A 10,724-nucleotide genomic window follows, 5' to 3' on the forward strand; every position below is an offset into this window, starting at 1 on the left:
CAGGCACACCAGACCTAGGAATCTTCTTTAAATCCTCTCTTGATTTTCCACTCACACTCAGTCTTCTTGACAGTCTCATCAGTATTACACTAAAATATGATCTCTCTTTCAGTCTCTCCAAGAACAGCAATAGTTTCAGTCTCCTACCCAATAAAATCAACACCCCTTTCCATCATGAAGAAACTAAAAATGGTCAATGCCCAGATATCCTTCAAGAGTGGGAGAGTGATCAGGGAAGAGGGAAGAGGTATAACTGAGAAATTAGGATTTGGCAAATGATTAGAACTACTGACACAATCTGTAGATATTTATTTTTTGTTTCTGGTGTACAGGAATAGTTAGAGGGAAATACCTAACTTGTTGAGCTGTGGTCCAATAACCTTGATCTTTGATAATGATTGTACAACAGTATAGCTTTTGTCATGTGAACTCATGACTATAAAGGCCTTGTGACTGATAATCCCTTTACCTGGTGTATGGGTAAATGAGTAATAAAATAAAGACAAACTATTGAGAATGTTTTTATTATTTATCATGTACATATGTTTCATATACATTTATATGCTATATATTATATATCTAACAGGGGAGATAGAAGGCATGGGAGGTTTGGGTTGTTCTTTTACTTTTTATTTCTTTATTTTAGAGTAATGAAATGTTCTAAATTTAATTGTGTTGTTGAATGCACAACTATAGATGATGCTCTGAGCTGTTGATTATATACTTTGAATGGTTTACATGGTGCGTGAATATAACTCAATAAAATTGCATTTAAAAATATGACCGCTGAGCATGAGTTACTTGTAGCATGCCAGTTCAAGGCACCATCATTTCTAACAGTCTCCTTCCTGTCCTCACAGTTTTCAATTTTGCCTTGCAAATCTCTCTATCTACTATATTATACATTAGGTATTCTTTTAAACTATAAATAAACACCAGCCTCTTCTGATGAAAACAGCTTTCCATTCTATTTAGAATAAAATCTAAATGCCTTAGTCCATTAAACCCTACATGCCCTTGTCCCTGGCTCTGACTCATCTTAGAACACTCTCTTCCTTCAAGTTCAAGTTCAGGTTCATTCTTGCACATGTTAGTTCATCTAAGTTTAAGGTCATTGCACTTCATCTTCTTTCTTCAGAGAATTCACTTCTCCAATTTTGTTTCATTCCACTTCTGTTCATTTGGCACAATCCAGAGACATTTTCTCAATTCTTTTTTCAAATGATTCCTTGACACTTTGTTAGTTTTAACTTTTTATTCAGAATTATTCTTCTTCCTAGTCATTTTTGCATTTACCATATATGTATGTAAGCTATGAACTAATTTATATAATTTCTATTATGTACATTATTTACACATACATGTGTATAAATAATCCCTTTTATTGCTTATTTTCTATTATCATCAAAAGATAGTATTTTCTATTATCACCAATTTTCCATATCAAAGTGGGTAAAGGCACTGTCTGTCTTATTCATTGTTTTATCGTTAAAATTTAGAATCGTGCCAGGCACATGGAAGGCAATTAAGTATTTGTTAAAGAAGCATCAGAATGACATGTCTTTGACCTTGGGAATTCTGTGGTAATAGGCCATGCAAGCTATACTTAAAAATGTTTATTTAATATTCTAAATGAGTGTTGTGGCATATTTCTCAGGGATTGGAGCCTAGCCATACTTAAAAAATTTTTAATCATTTCTGTATTCTCTCCCTGCCTCTCATGTCTGTAACCTAGCTCATTGTTCCCCCTTCCCCCTCTTGTCGTAAACCGCCCATTTCCATAGCTCACCACTAAACCGTTAAGCCTCCCTGTTATTTGCTTCACTTCTCTATACCTAACCTTAGCCCTCAGCCTAGCAACTGTCTCTAAGCTTGTGTAATTAGCCCCCTACCCCTCTTGCCCACGCCCCTGCTCCCTCCCCCTCCTAACCGATACTTAACCGGGGCTCTCCTAACCTCGGGGTCTTTAGCGTACTTGAGCCGCTTTGGTACCTAAGCTCTTGCGATGTAACAATAAAGAAGCTTTGTGCTGATTAATTGGCCTCTGGCTCAAGTCCTTTAGTTCCCTAGCTGAGACGGCTAGGCTCTGCTTACCCAGGTTTGTTCCCCGCGAGCTCGCCCCCTAACTCACCCAGTGCTCCAGTCGCGCGGCCCGGCTGAAGCTATCAGCGGCAAGTGTATATTCAAAACATCTTATAATTTACTATACCAATTATTTAAGGAGATTCCATAGAACCATTCAATAATCTGCCATAGATTTAACTTTTTGTTGAGGCTCTTTCTTCTAATAAAATATATGCATTTTATATATTTCAAAAAGACATCAGACAAAAGAGGAAAACCTGATACATTGTAAAATTGTGTGCGTGTGTGTTTGTGTATGTATGTTAATGTTTATAAATAATAATGTCTGATAATGAAGATCATGGAGTGTATCATAATATGTAATGTTATATAACATATCATAGAACATATTTGCATCTCTAAAGCAAAAGTTATTATGGTTTTAGTAAACTTTTATCATCCTTGAAACATTTTTTTATTTTATATTTAAAAATCCCAGTTGTGATAGATTTAATCATATCCCCCACAAAGACATGTTCGATTCCTATACCCTCATAGTTTATTAATAGTTTATGTTCATTGAAAAATGCAAAAGTGAATTAAAAGTAAAAATTATAAGGCAAGGGAAAACTTTTATTGGAGAAGTATAAGTTCACTATTAGGCAATAATAATTAAAACAGAGTGATACTGCTGCCACAAAAGGCAAGAATTGATGGAAACAAATAGAATACCCAGAAACAGAGCAAGGCACACTTATGCGTCTGGTTTATAACATAAATGTCATTTCAGATCAGCATGGATAGAATGAATGATTTGACAAATAGTGCTAGAATAATTCATTAACCATTTGAAAAAAAAATATTAGAGTCATACCTTATATCATATAACAGATGGACTAGAATGAAAGAACTTCTTATGTTATAAAAGATCTAAAATAAAATCTAGAGTAATATTCAGGGAATATGAGATTTAGCATAACAAAAAGATAATTATCATCTAAAGGGAAGTGACAAAAGATAGACTACAGAAAAACAATAAAAACAATAAAAATTTCTGTCAAAAATGCCAGTTGGAAAATATTACAATGAATAGGTGACTAGTGTTGTAAGAAATATCATATATATATATAAATATATATATATATATTTATATATATATATAAATTAGACCATAAGGGAAAAAGATCTAGTAACTGACTATGAGGGATTTCCTAAGTAATATAACTATCAGGCACTTTGTTAGGTAAACAGTAAAATACATGTACTAGAGAACATATCTAAGATTAGTTATTGAGTATAGTTAACATATAGAAAGTATAGTGTATAAGAGACAAATGTGGAGAAACCATGGAAACATTGCCAGAAGAATATTTTTATCCCTGCTGTTAACAAAATGTTTTTCGCTGACAAAATAAATCAGTAGACCCAATAATGTTGAAGTCCTATTCTGTGGGGTATGTTTAAAAAGCAAACAAGCCAATTAGATGTTTGATATAAAAATACTGATGAGGGTGGGCCATGGTGACTCAGCAGGCAGAGTTCTCGTCTGCCGAGCCAGAGACCCAGGTTTGATTCCCGGTGCCTGCCCATGCAAACAAACAAACAAAAAAGCGTGGATGAGATAAACTGGTATGGAGTTAGATCCTGTTCTGATGGTAGGAGTACAGATGGATGGGAGCACTGTACAATATCTTACCCCTAGTCAGCACAATTTACTTGGTAAGATGAGACTTTCAGGAAAAAATCCACCCCTTGTGCCATCAACAAATGAATTAAAAATGCCCCTGAAAGCTAAATCACCAGGAGGCAATTTATGATACGTATTCCATTAGATTAAGATCTGTAAGATGTATCTGTTAGATAGAGCTGGAAAAAGGATCTGTGAAGCAATGATTCACAATGGGATTTATACTAGACTCAAAATAGAATTGAACCAAAATTCTTAGAGAAACCAACATCTTTTACAAATTTATCTTTTGCCTATTCAATGACAAATGCTACTATGATTTATTGCTAATAAAACAAATAGCTTTCTGATTTCAATAGGCATTTTCTACTATGAACAAAGGACTCATCTTATCAACAGATTGAAAGGACTTTACAATTTATTTAGGAAATAAAATAGAGGATCATAAGGATTCTATAGTACACATTTATGCCCCATGTTTTGGCTCAGAGACAATATTACCCTTGAAAATGTTTCCATGCTTTTCTTTTAAACAATACCAAAAAAGTATATATATTAAAATTCTCTCCCTTTCACCATTTATCATCATCATAAAAATGAAGACAGAATGCAGATATAATGTTTTGGAGAAGGAGATATGGGTGGGATAGAGATTTAAATGGAAATATAATTAAATTAACATATAATATTAATTTCAATTTTTTTCTGCACTTATTTTTTCCTAAAATATTTGACAAGTTTGAAGCATTTAATTAACCAATCTGTCATTAATTATCACAGATTACTGTAAATGTCTGTTGGCAAAAATATTGCAAAATTTGTCACACTGGCATTCAAAATTTCAGGTGAAGTCCAAAACAATTTGATACAATTATTTTGTAGTGACACTTCCAATGGTTAGCAGTTAGTCTGAAACTCATGACATATTTAATTAAACTAAAATTGCACATGAATAGCCCTTTCAAATTCTGATAACTCATTAAAACCTGTACCTGTGTTGCAAAAGAATGCATGTCTACCAGAAGGTAAGGGAAGGATAAAAAGCACTTTCTTTTAACATAAGTATATGCATTTTAATTGGAATAAATGTAAGAATAACAGATCAAACATATTCTGTCATTTGTGTTACAGGGAAGCTGTTGAAACCTAAGAATGAAAGTTCAGTTAATTAACTTAATTAAGTCAAACTCTTCAACAGATATAAGGACTGTTAGCATGGATGAAGACAAAAATAATCTGAAAAGATCTGTGTCATCAGTAAAATGCATTCAAGTAACCAGTACTTTAATTGTTCTAAAGGTACAGCCATCAGTTCATGGAATTGAAAATAATCCCATGTGTAACTTAATGAGCTACTCCAGAATTACAAGTAATAACTTAAATTCTCATTATTCTTTATACAATTTAGGGTTTTCTGTCTATGGAAAAATGAGGACAATATGAAATATAAAAATATGAATACCCATTTAGTTTGAGACACTATTATTATAGGTCAATATATGCATCTTTCCCATGCATTTATAACTTAATAGTTGAACAATAAAAAATCCAGTTTGATAATTATCCAAGTGTTTTGTATCTTTTTCTTTTAACCCATGTTCATTTTCAAATTTTTCTTATTTTTTTCTTTCATAATATTAATTTACATGTTCACTGCAAAATATTAACAAATATAAAATTTGTATTTTAAGTAAAATAAAATTAAGTAATTCCATTACTCAAATACAAAAAAGTAATATTTTGGTGTATATTAATTCATATTTTAATTCTGTACTCGCATAAACCTCTGAAATAATTTATGGGAAACTTTTCATTCATTGATAGATAGATAACATGTATCTTTCTCAGTGACTTTTTTGGGATCATGGAGAAATGTGCTCAAGTCTTGACTGTACCCCTTATTAGCTATGTAATATACGATACATTTATGAGCCTGTGAAATAGGAATAATAATATCATTTGCCATAAGGATATTACGATATTATACTACTCAAATGAAATAATCCATACAGAGTACTGGTAAATGGTAAGATTTGCCATAAGGATTTTATAATACTCATGAAATAATGCATGCAAAGTACTCTGGACCATATTTAGTGTTTTCACTGATGCTCATCCTCCTCTTTCTCTTCAGCCCCCTCATCTTTTTTCTTTTTTCCTGATAATCTAAATGCTTTTGACTGTGAATCTTTCTTCTTTTATCAAATGGATAATAGCTCAACATTGATTACTGTTATGTCTCACCTTTAAGTGTCAACTTGGTTAAGTTATGGTGTCCAATTGATCAAGCACTGGCCTGCTTGTTAATGTAGTAGTGTTTCAAGAGTGACTTGCACATATAATCAGTTCATTGTACCTACTACCAGCAAAGGAGATTGAGATAGAATCTCTTCATCCAATCAGTTGGAGTTCTTAAAAGCCAGAACTGAGAATTTTAAATGTCAAAAGAATAATTTGCGGGTGGGCCACGGTGGCTCAGCAGGTAAGAGTGCTTGCCTGCCATGCCCGAGGACCCGGGTTCATTTCCCGGTGCCTGCCCATGTATAAAAAAAAAAGAATAATTTGAAATCAACTTCATCATTGGCTCTTGTTGGAATTGGAAAAATTTGGAAATCAACTTCATCATTGGCTCTTCTTTAGAAAGCTTTCCCAGGGGAATTTGACTAAGGAATTTAGTATCACCTTTATTAGAGTTTCCAGCCTGCAGCCTGCCCTGGAGAATTCAGGATTCAGTCAACCCCCATGGTCTCTTGAAAAGTGCAAAACAGTTTGGCAGTTCCTCAGAATGTTAAGTATATAATTGATAATCCCATTTCTGTGTATTTTCCCAAAATAATAGAAAGCAAGGATTTAAATCGACATTTGCACACATACATTCATGGCAGCATTATTCACAATTGCTAAAAGATGGAAGCAATAACTGAATAGATAAAAAGGATGTGATAAACATATACAATGGATATTATTCTCCCATAAAAAGGAGTGAAATTCTGATACATGTGATGATATAGATGTGTCTTGAAGACACATCTTCAAGATTAAATGCTAAATTAAATAAACCAGAAACAAAAGGACAAATATTGCATGATTCTCACTGATATGAAATAATTGGAAGAAGCGAATTCATAGAGTCAGAAACTAGAAATCAGGTTACCAGGCGCTGGAGTAAAGTATCAGAAGTTAATGCTTAATTGGTACCATATTTTGGCTTATGGGTGATGGAAAAGTTTTGATAATGGATAGTGATAATGTACTTCACAGCACAAAATTATATATATGCATATGGTTAAAAGGGGAACGTTTAAGGTATATATATATATATATATATATATATATATATATGTTACTACTATAAAATTTAAAAACACATAGGATCATACAACATAAACAGTGCAACCTAGCATAAGCTATGGACTGTAATAAATAACACAATTATAATAATATTTTTCATTTTTAACAGAAGTTCCACATTCATGCAAAGTTTTAATAATAGGGAAAACTGTGAAGAGGTCTATATGGGACTTCTGTATTCGCTATATGATTTTTATTTAAAACGACAATTTTTTCTAACAAAAATAGTTTTAATTAACAGCTTCAGCTGTTTGAAACTATTCATTCAGCTGAGCTAAAATCTGTCTACTACTGAATATATGTCAATTGTAAACACTGAAATGTTGCCTCAGCTTATAGATAAATTGAGTTCTCAATAGAACAAAAATCTCAAATTTACTTTTTCAGATTTTAAAGATGGTTTCCTACATATATAGCAGAAAGAGTCTTATGCATAAGCCTGTTGTACGTATATAAAGAATATATGTTGAATTAATCATTATATTTTTGTTATAAAAGTGATATTGAGATTAAAATATATTTGAGTTCCTTTTAATTTGTAAATAATGCAATAATTTTTGTTTTCTCATTATTTCACCGATAAATAAGGAATATGACAAACAATTACATTGTTGTCAATCATTCAAAAAGCATTAGAGGGACATTTTGTTGTTGTTCAGTGCATTAGGCCATGGGAACACAAGGATGACTAAATAAGTAAATGAAACATATTGTTCTGCTTTTATGTTCAAAGAGTCCACATTGGCCCATAAATACAGCAACAGTCTCCTAATCCTTTCAGCTTAAAGTGCAGGGACTTCTCTCTCTATTACCTCTAATAGCCTACTCATTAGTGTATCTTCATAAAACTAGAGACACATGACTTCCTATTGTAAAGGCTTGTGTTCATTTAAATCTGGATTTAATATTATTTTCTGTGTTTAATGATTCAGACAGGTTTAATGCATCAACTTATTTTTAGTGAAGTAAGTGCCACAGCTTCTAAAACAAAAAAGACAGGTGTTACAAATTGGAAGCACAGGGGATAAAGTGCTTAAAAACAATTGGGAAAAATCACTCCATAGAGTTTCTAGGGAAGATGGTGGATTAGGGAACTTCAAGACTCAGTTGATCTTCTAGGACACTTAGCAAACAGCCAGAAACCATCTGAAAAAACTGGATAGCAGAAGAACACCATATACAATCCAGGGAAGAGCAAAAGGAAAAGATTCATAACCTGTGGTGAAGAGCTGTGAAGAAAACTCTCCTTGCTCCAGAGGCTGGTTGCATACCTCACTCTTGCAGTAGTCCATCCCAGAATCCAGTTCCTGACTGGAAATAAAAGTCCTCTTCCCCAAGAATAGGGTGGGCTTAATGACTGAGCACTGACTCTAGATTTGATTAGCAATATGGAAAGCTAAGTCCAGACTCAAGGCTGCTACTGTTTCAACCCACCCAAGACAAAAAGCAGCCAACAGCTACTATTTCCATCTTGCTCCAACAGGGGTGGAAATAAGAAGATTTAAAGTCATAGCACCTTCTTAGGCCTGTGGGGGAAGAGTTTCTTGAAGGGTGGCTCTTCTGCATGAAAAACAAGGGCATGGCCCAGCACTGTTGACAGCTTATGATTAACAAATTCAGACCCACCATCTAAAGGGTCAGAGTCAATTGAGACTAAAAGCAAAGCGCCAGTTTAGGACTACAGGAATTGGTTGGCTAAAGAGTGCCATCTGCTTGGCAGGCCAGGAAAGCACAGATTCAGGGAGCCATCAAAAGGAAGCTTGACATCCTTCCAGATCTCCTACTCAGAGCATGTTGGAACCAATCTATACCCCATTTGTGGGTCTCTGGAGCTGTTTTAAATGGGAAATACTAACTTTGGAAAGTCCTCTCCATGCTGACCTTGATCTAAGAATTTTCCCTCCAGACAAAAGCAGTTAGAGAAAATGAAAGCAGTGTTGAAAAACTATAGAGGCAGATTAAAAAACAAATAGAACAGATCAACATTCTCAGAGAAGGGAAAGGGGAAAGGAAGCCCTCTCCTGAGGGTGAAACAATTGCAAAAATAATGCAATCTCAAAAATTTTACAGATGTTCAGGGCAAGAATTAGATGAATAAGATGTAAAAAATCTGATCAGTTAAACACAAATATTCTAAAGGTCTATAAGTTGAAGCAAGTGTCAAAGAAGCTATCACTAAGTCAGTCAATAAGAAAACTCTATATCTGAGAGAGAAACTGACCTTCAGAGTAAACTCATCAAGATAACCAAAAGTCTAGATACCAGCAAAAAATACAAGCCATATGAGGAAACCAGGACATACGGCCTAGACAGAGGAACAGATTAAAACTTCTGGAGGATGCAGAATTTGGAACAGCTAATCAAAGATGTTTAATCAAATCTTCTAAATCAATTCAAGAAAAAGGAAAATATACCTAAAAAGATAATGTCTATAAAGAAGACACAGTGTGAGCACAAAGAAGACTTTGAAAACATAAAAAAGAATCATAACAGAAATGATGGGAATGAAAGACACAATAGAAGAGATTAAAAATATACCCGAGGTATGAAATAGCATATTTGAACAGGCAAGAGAAAAGATCAGCAAGCTACTGAAAGAATCATAAAAACTTCCCAATGTATAATAGCCCAGGACCACATAACTTTACAAATAAATTCTATCAATCACTCCAAGAAGAATTTATAACAACTTCTTAATTAATTTCTCAAATTCTTCCAAAAACCTGAAGAAAGGAAACACTGTTTTAGTTTGCTAGCTGCCAGAATGCAATCTACTAGAAATAGAATGGCTTTTTAAAAAAGGGAATTTATTAAGTTGTTAGTTTACAGTTTGAAGGCCATGAAAATGTCCCAATTAAAGCAAGTCTATAAAAATGTCCAAATTAAGGCACCAATAAAAGGTAACCTTCACTCAAGAAAGGCCAATGAAATTTAGGCTTTCTCTCTCAACTGGAAAGGCACATAGTGAACATGGTGACATTTGTTAGCTTTCTCTCCCTGCTTCTTGTTCCATGAAGCTCCTCCAGGGGCATTTTTCTTCTTCATCTACAAATGTCTCTGACTGCATGGGCTCTTGTAGTTCTCATGGCTATCTTGTCATTCTGAAACTTTTTCCAATATGCTTCCTCTTTTAAAGGATTCCAGTAAAGTAATCAAGACCCACCTGGAATGGGTGGACCCATATGGTATGCATATACAATGGAGTAATATTCAGCAGTAAGAAGGACTGAAGTCCTGATACATGAGATGACATGGATGAACCTTGAAGACATTAAGTTGAGTGAAATAAGCCAGACACAATAGGACAAAGATTGTAAGGACTCACTAATATGATCCAATTAATACAGTGATATATGAGAAAAATGTCTGTAATGCATACCATAGACTATAGTTAACAATAATATTTTAAAATATTTTCATTGGTTACAATGAAAGGTAAAATAGTAAGTGTCAATAATAAGGGGACATGAGGGGCATAGGGTTTTTCTTTTTGTAGTAATGAAATGTCCTAAAATTAATTGTGGTGATGAATACACAACTCTGTGAATATACTACTAGCCATGGGCTGTACAATTTGGATGAATTGTACAGTATGTAAACGTATCTCAATAAACCTGCTTTA

This window comes from Tamandua tetradactyla, chromosome 5 (genome assembly GCF_023851605.1).
Source record: "Tamandua tetradactyla isolate mTamTet1 chromosome 5, mTamTet1.pri, whole genome shotgun sequence".
Taxonomy (NCBI): domain Eukaryota; kingdom Metazoa; phylum Chordata; class Mammalia; order Pilosa; family Myrmecophagidae; genus Tamandua; species Tamandua tetradactyla.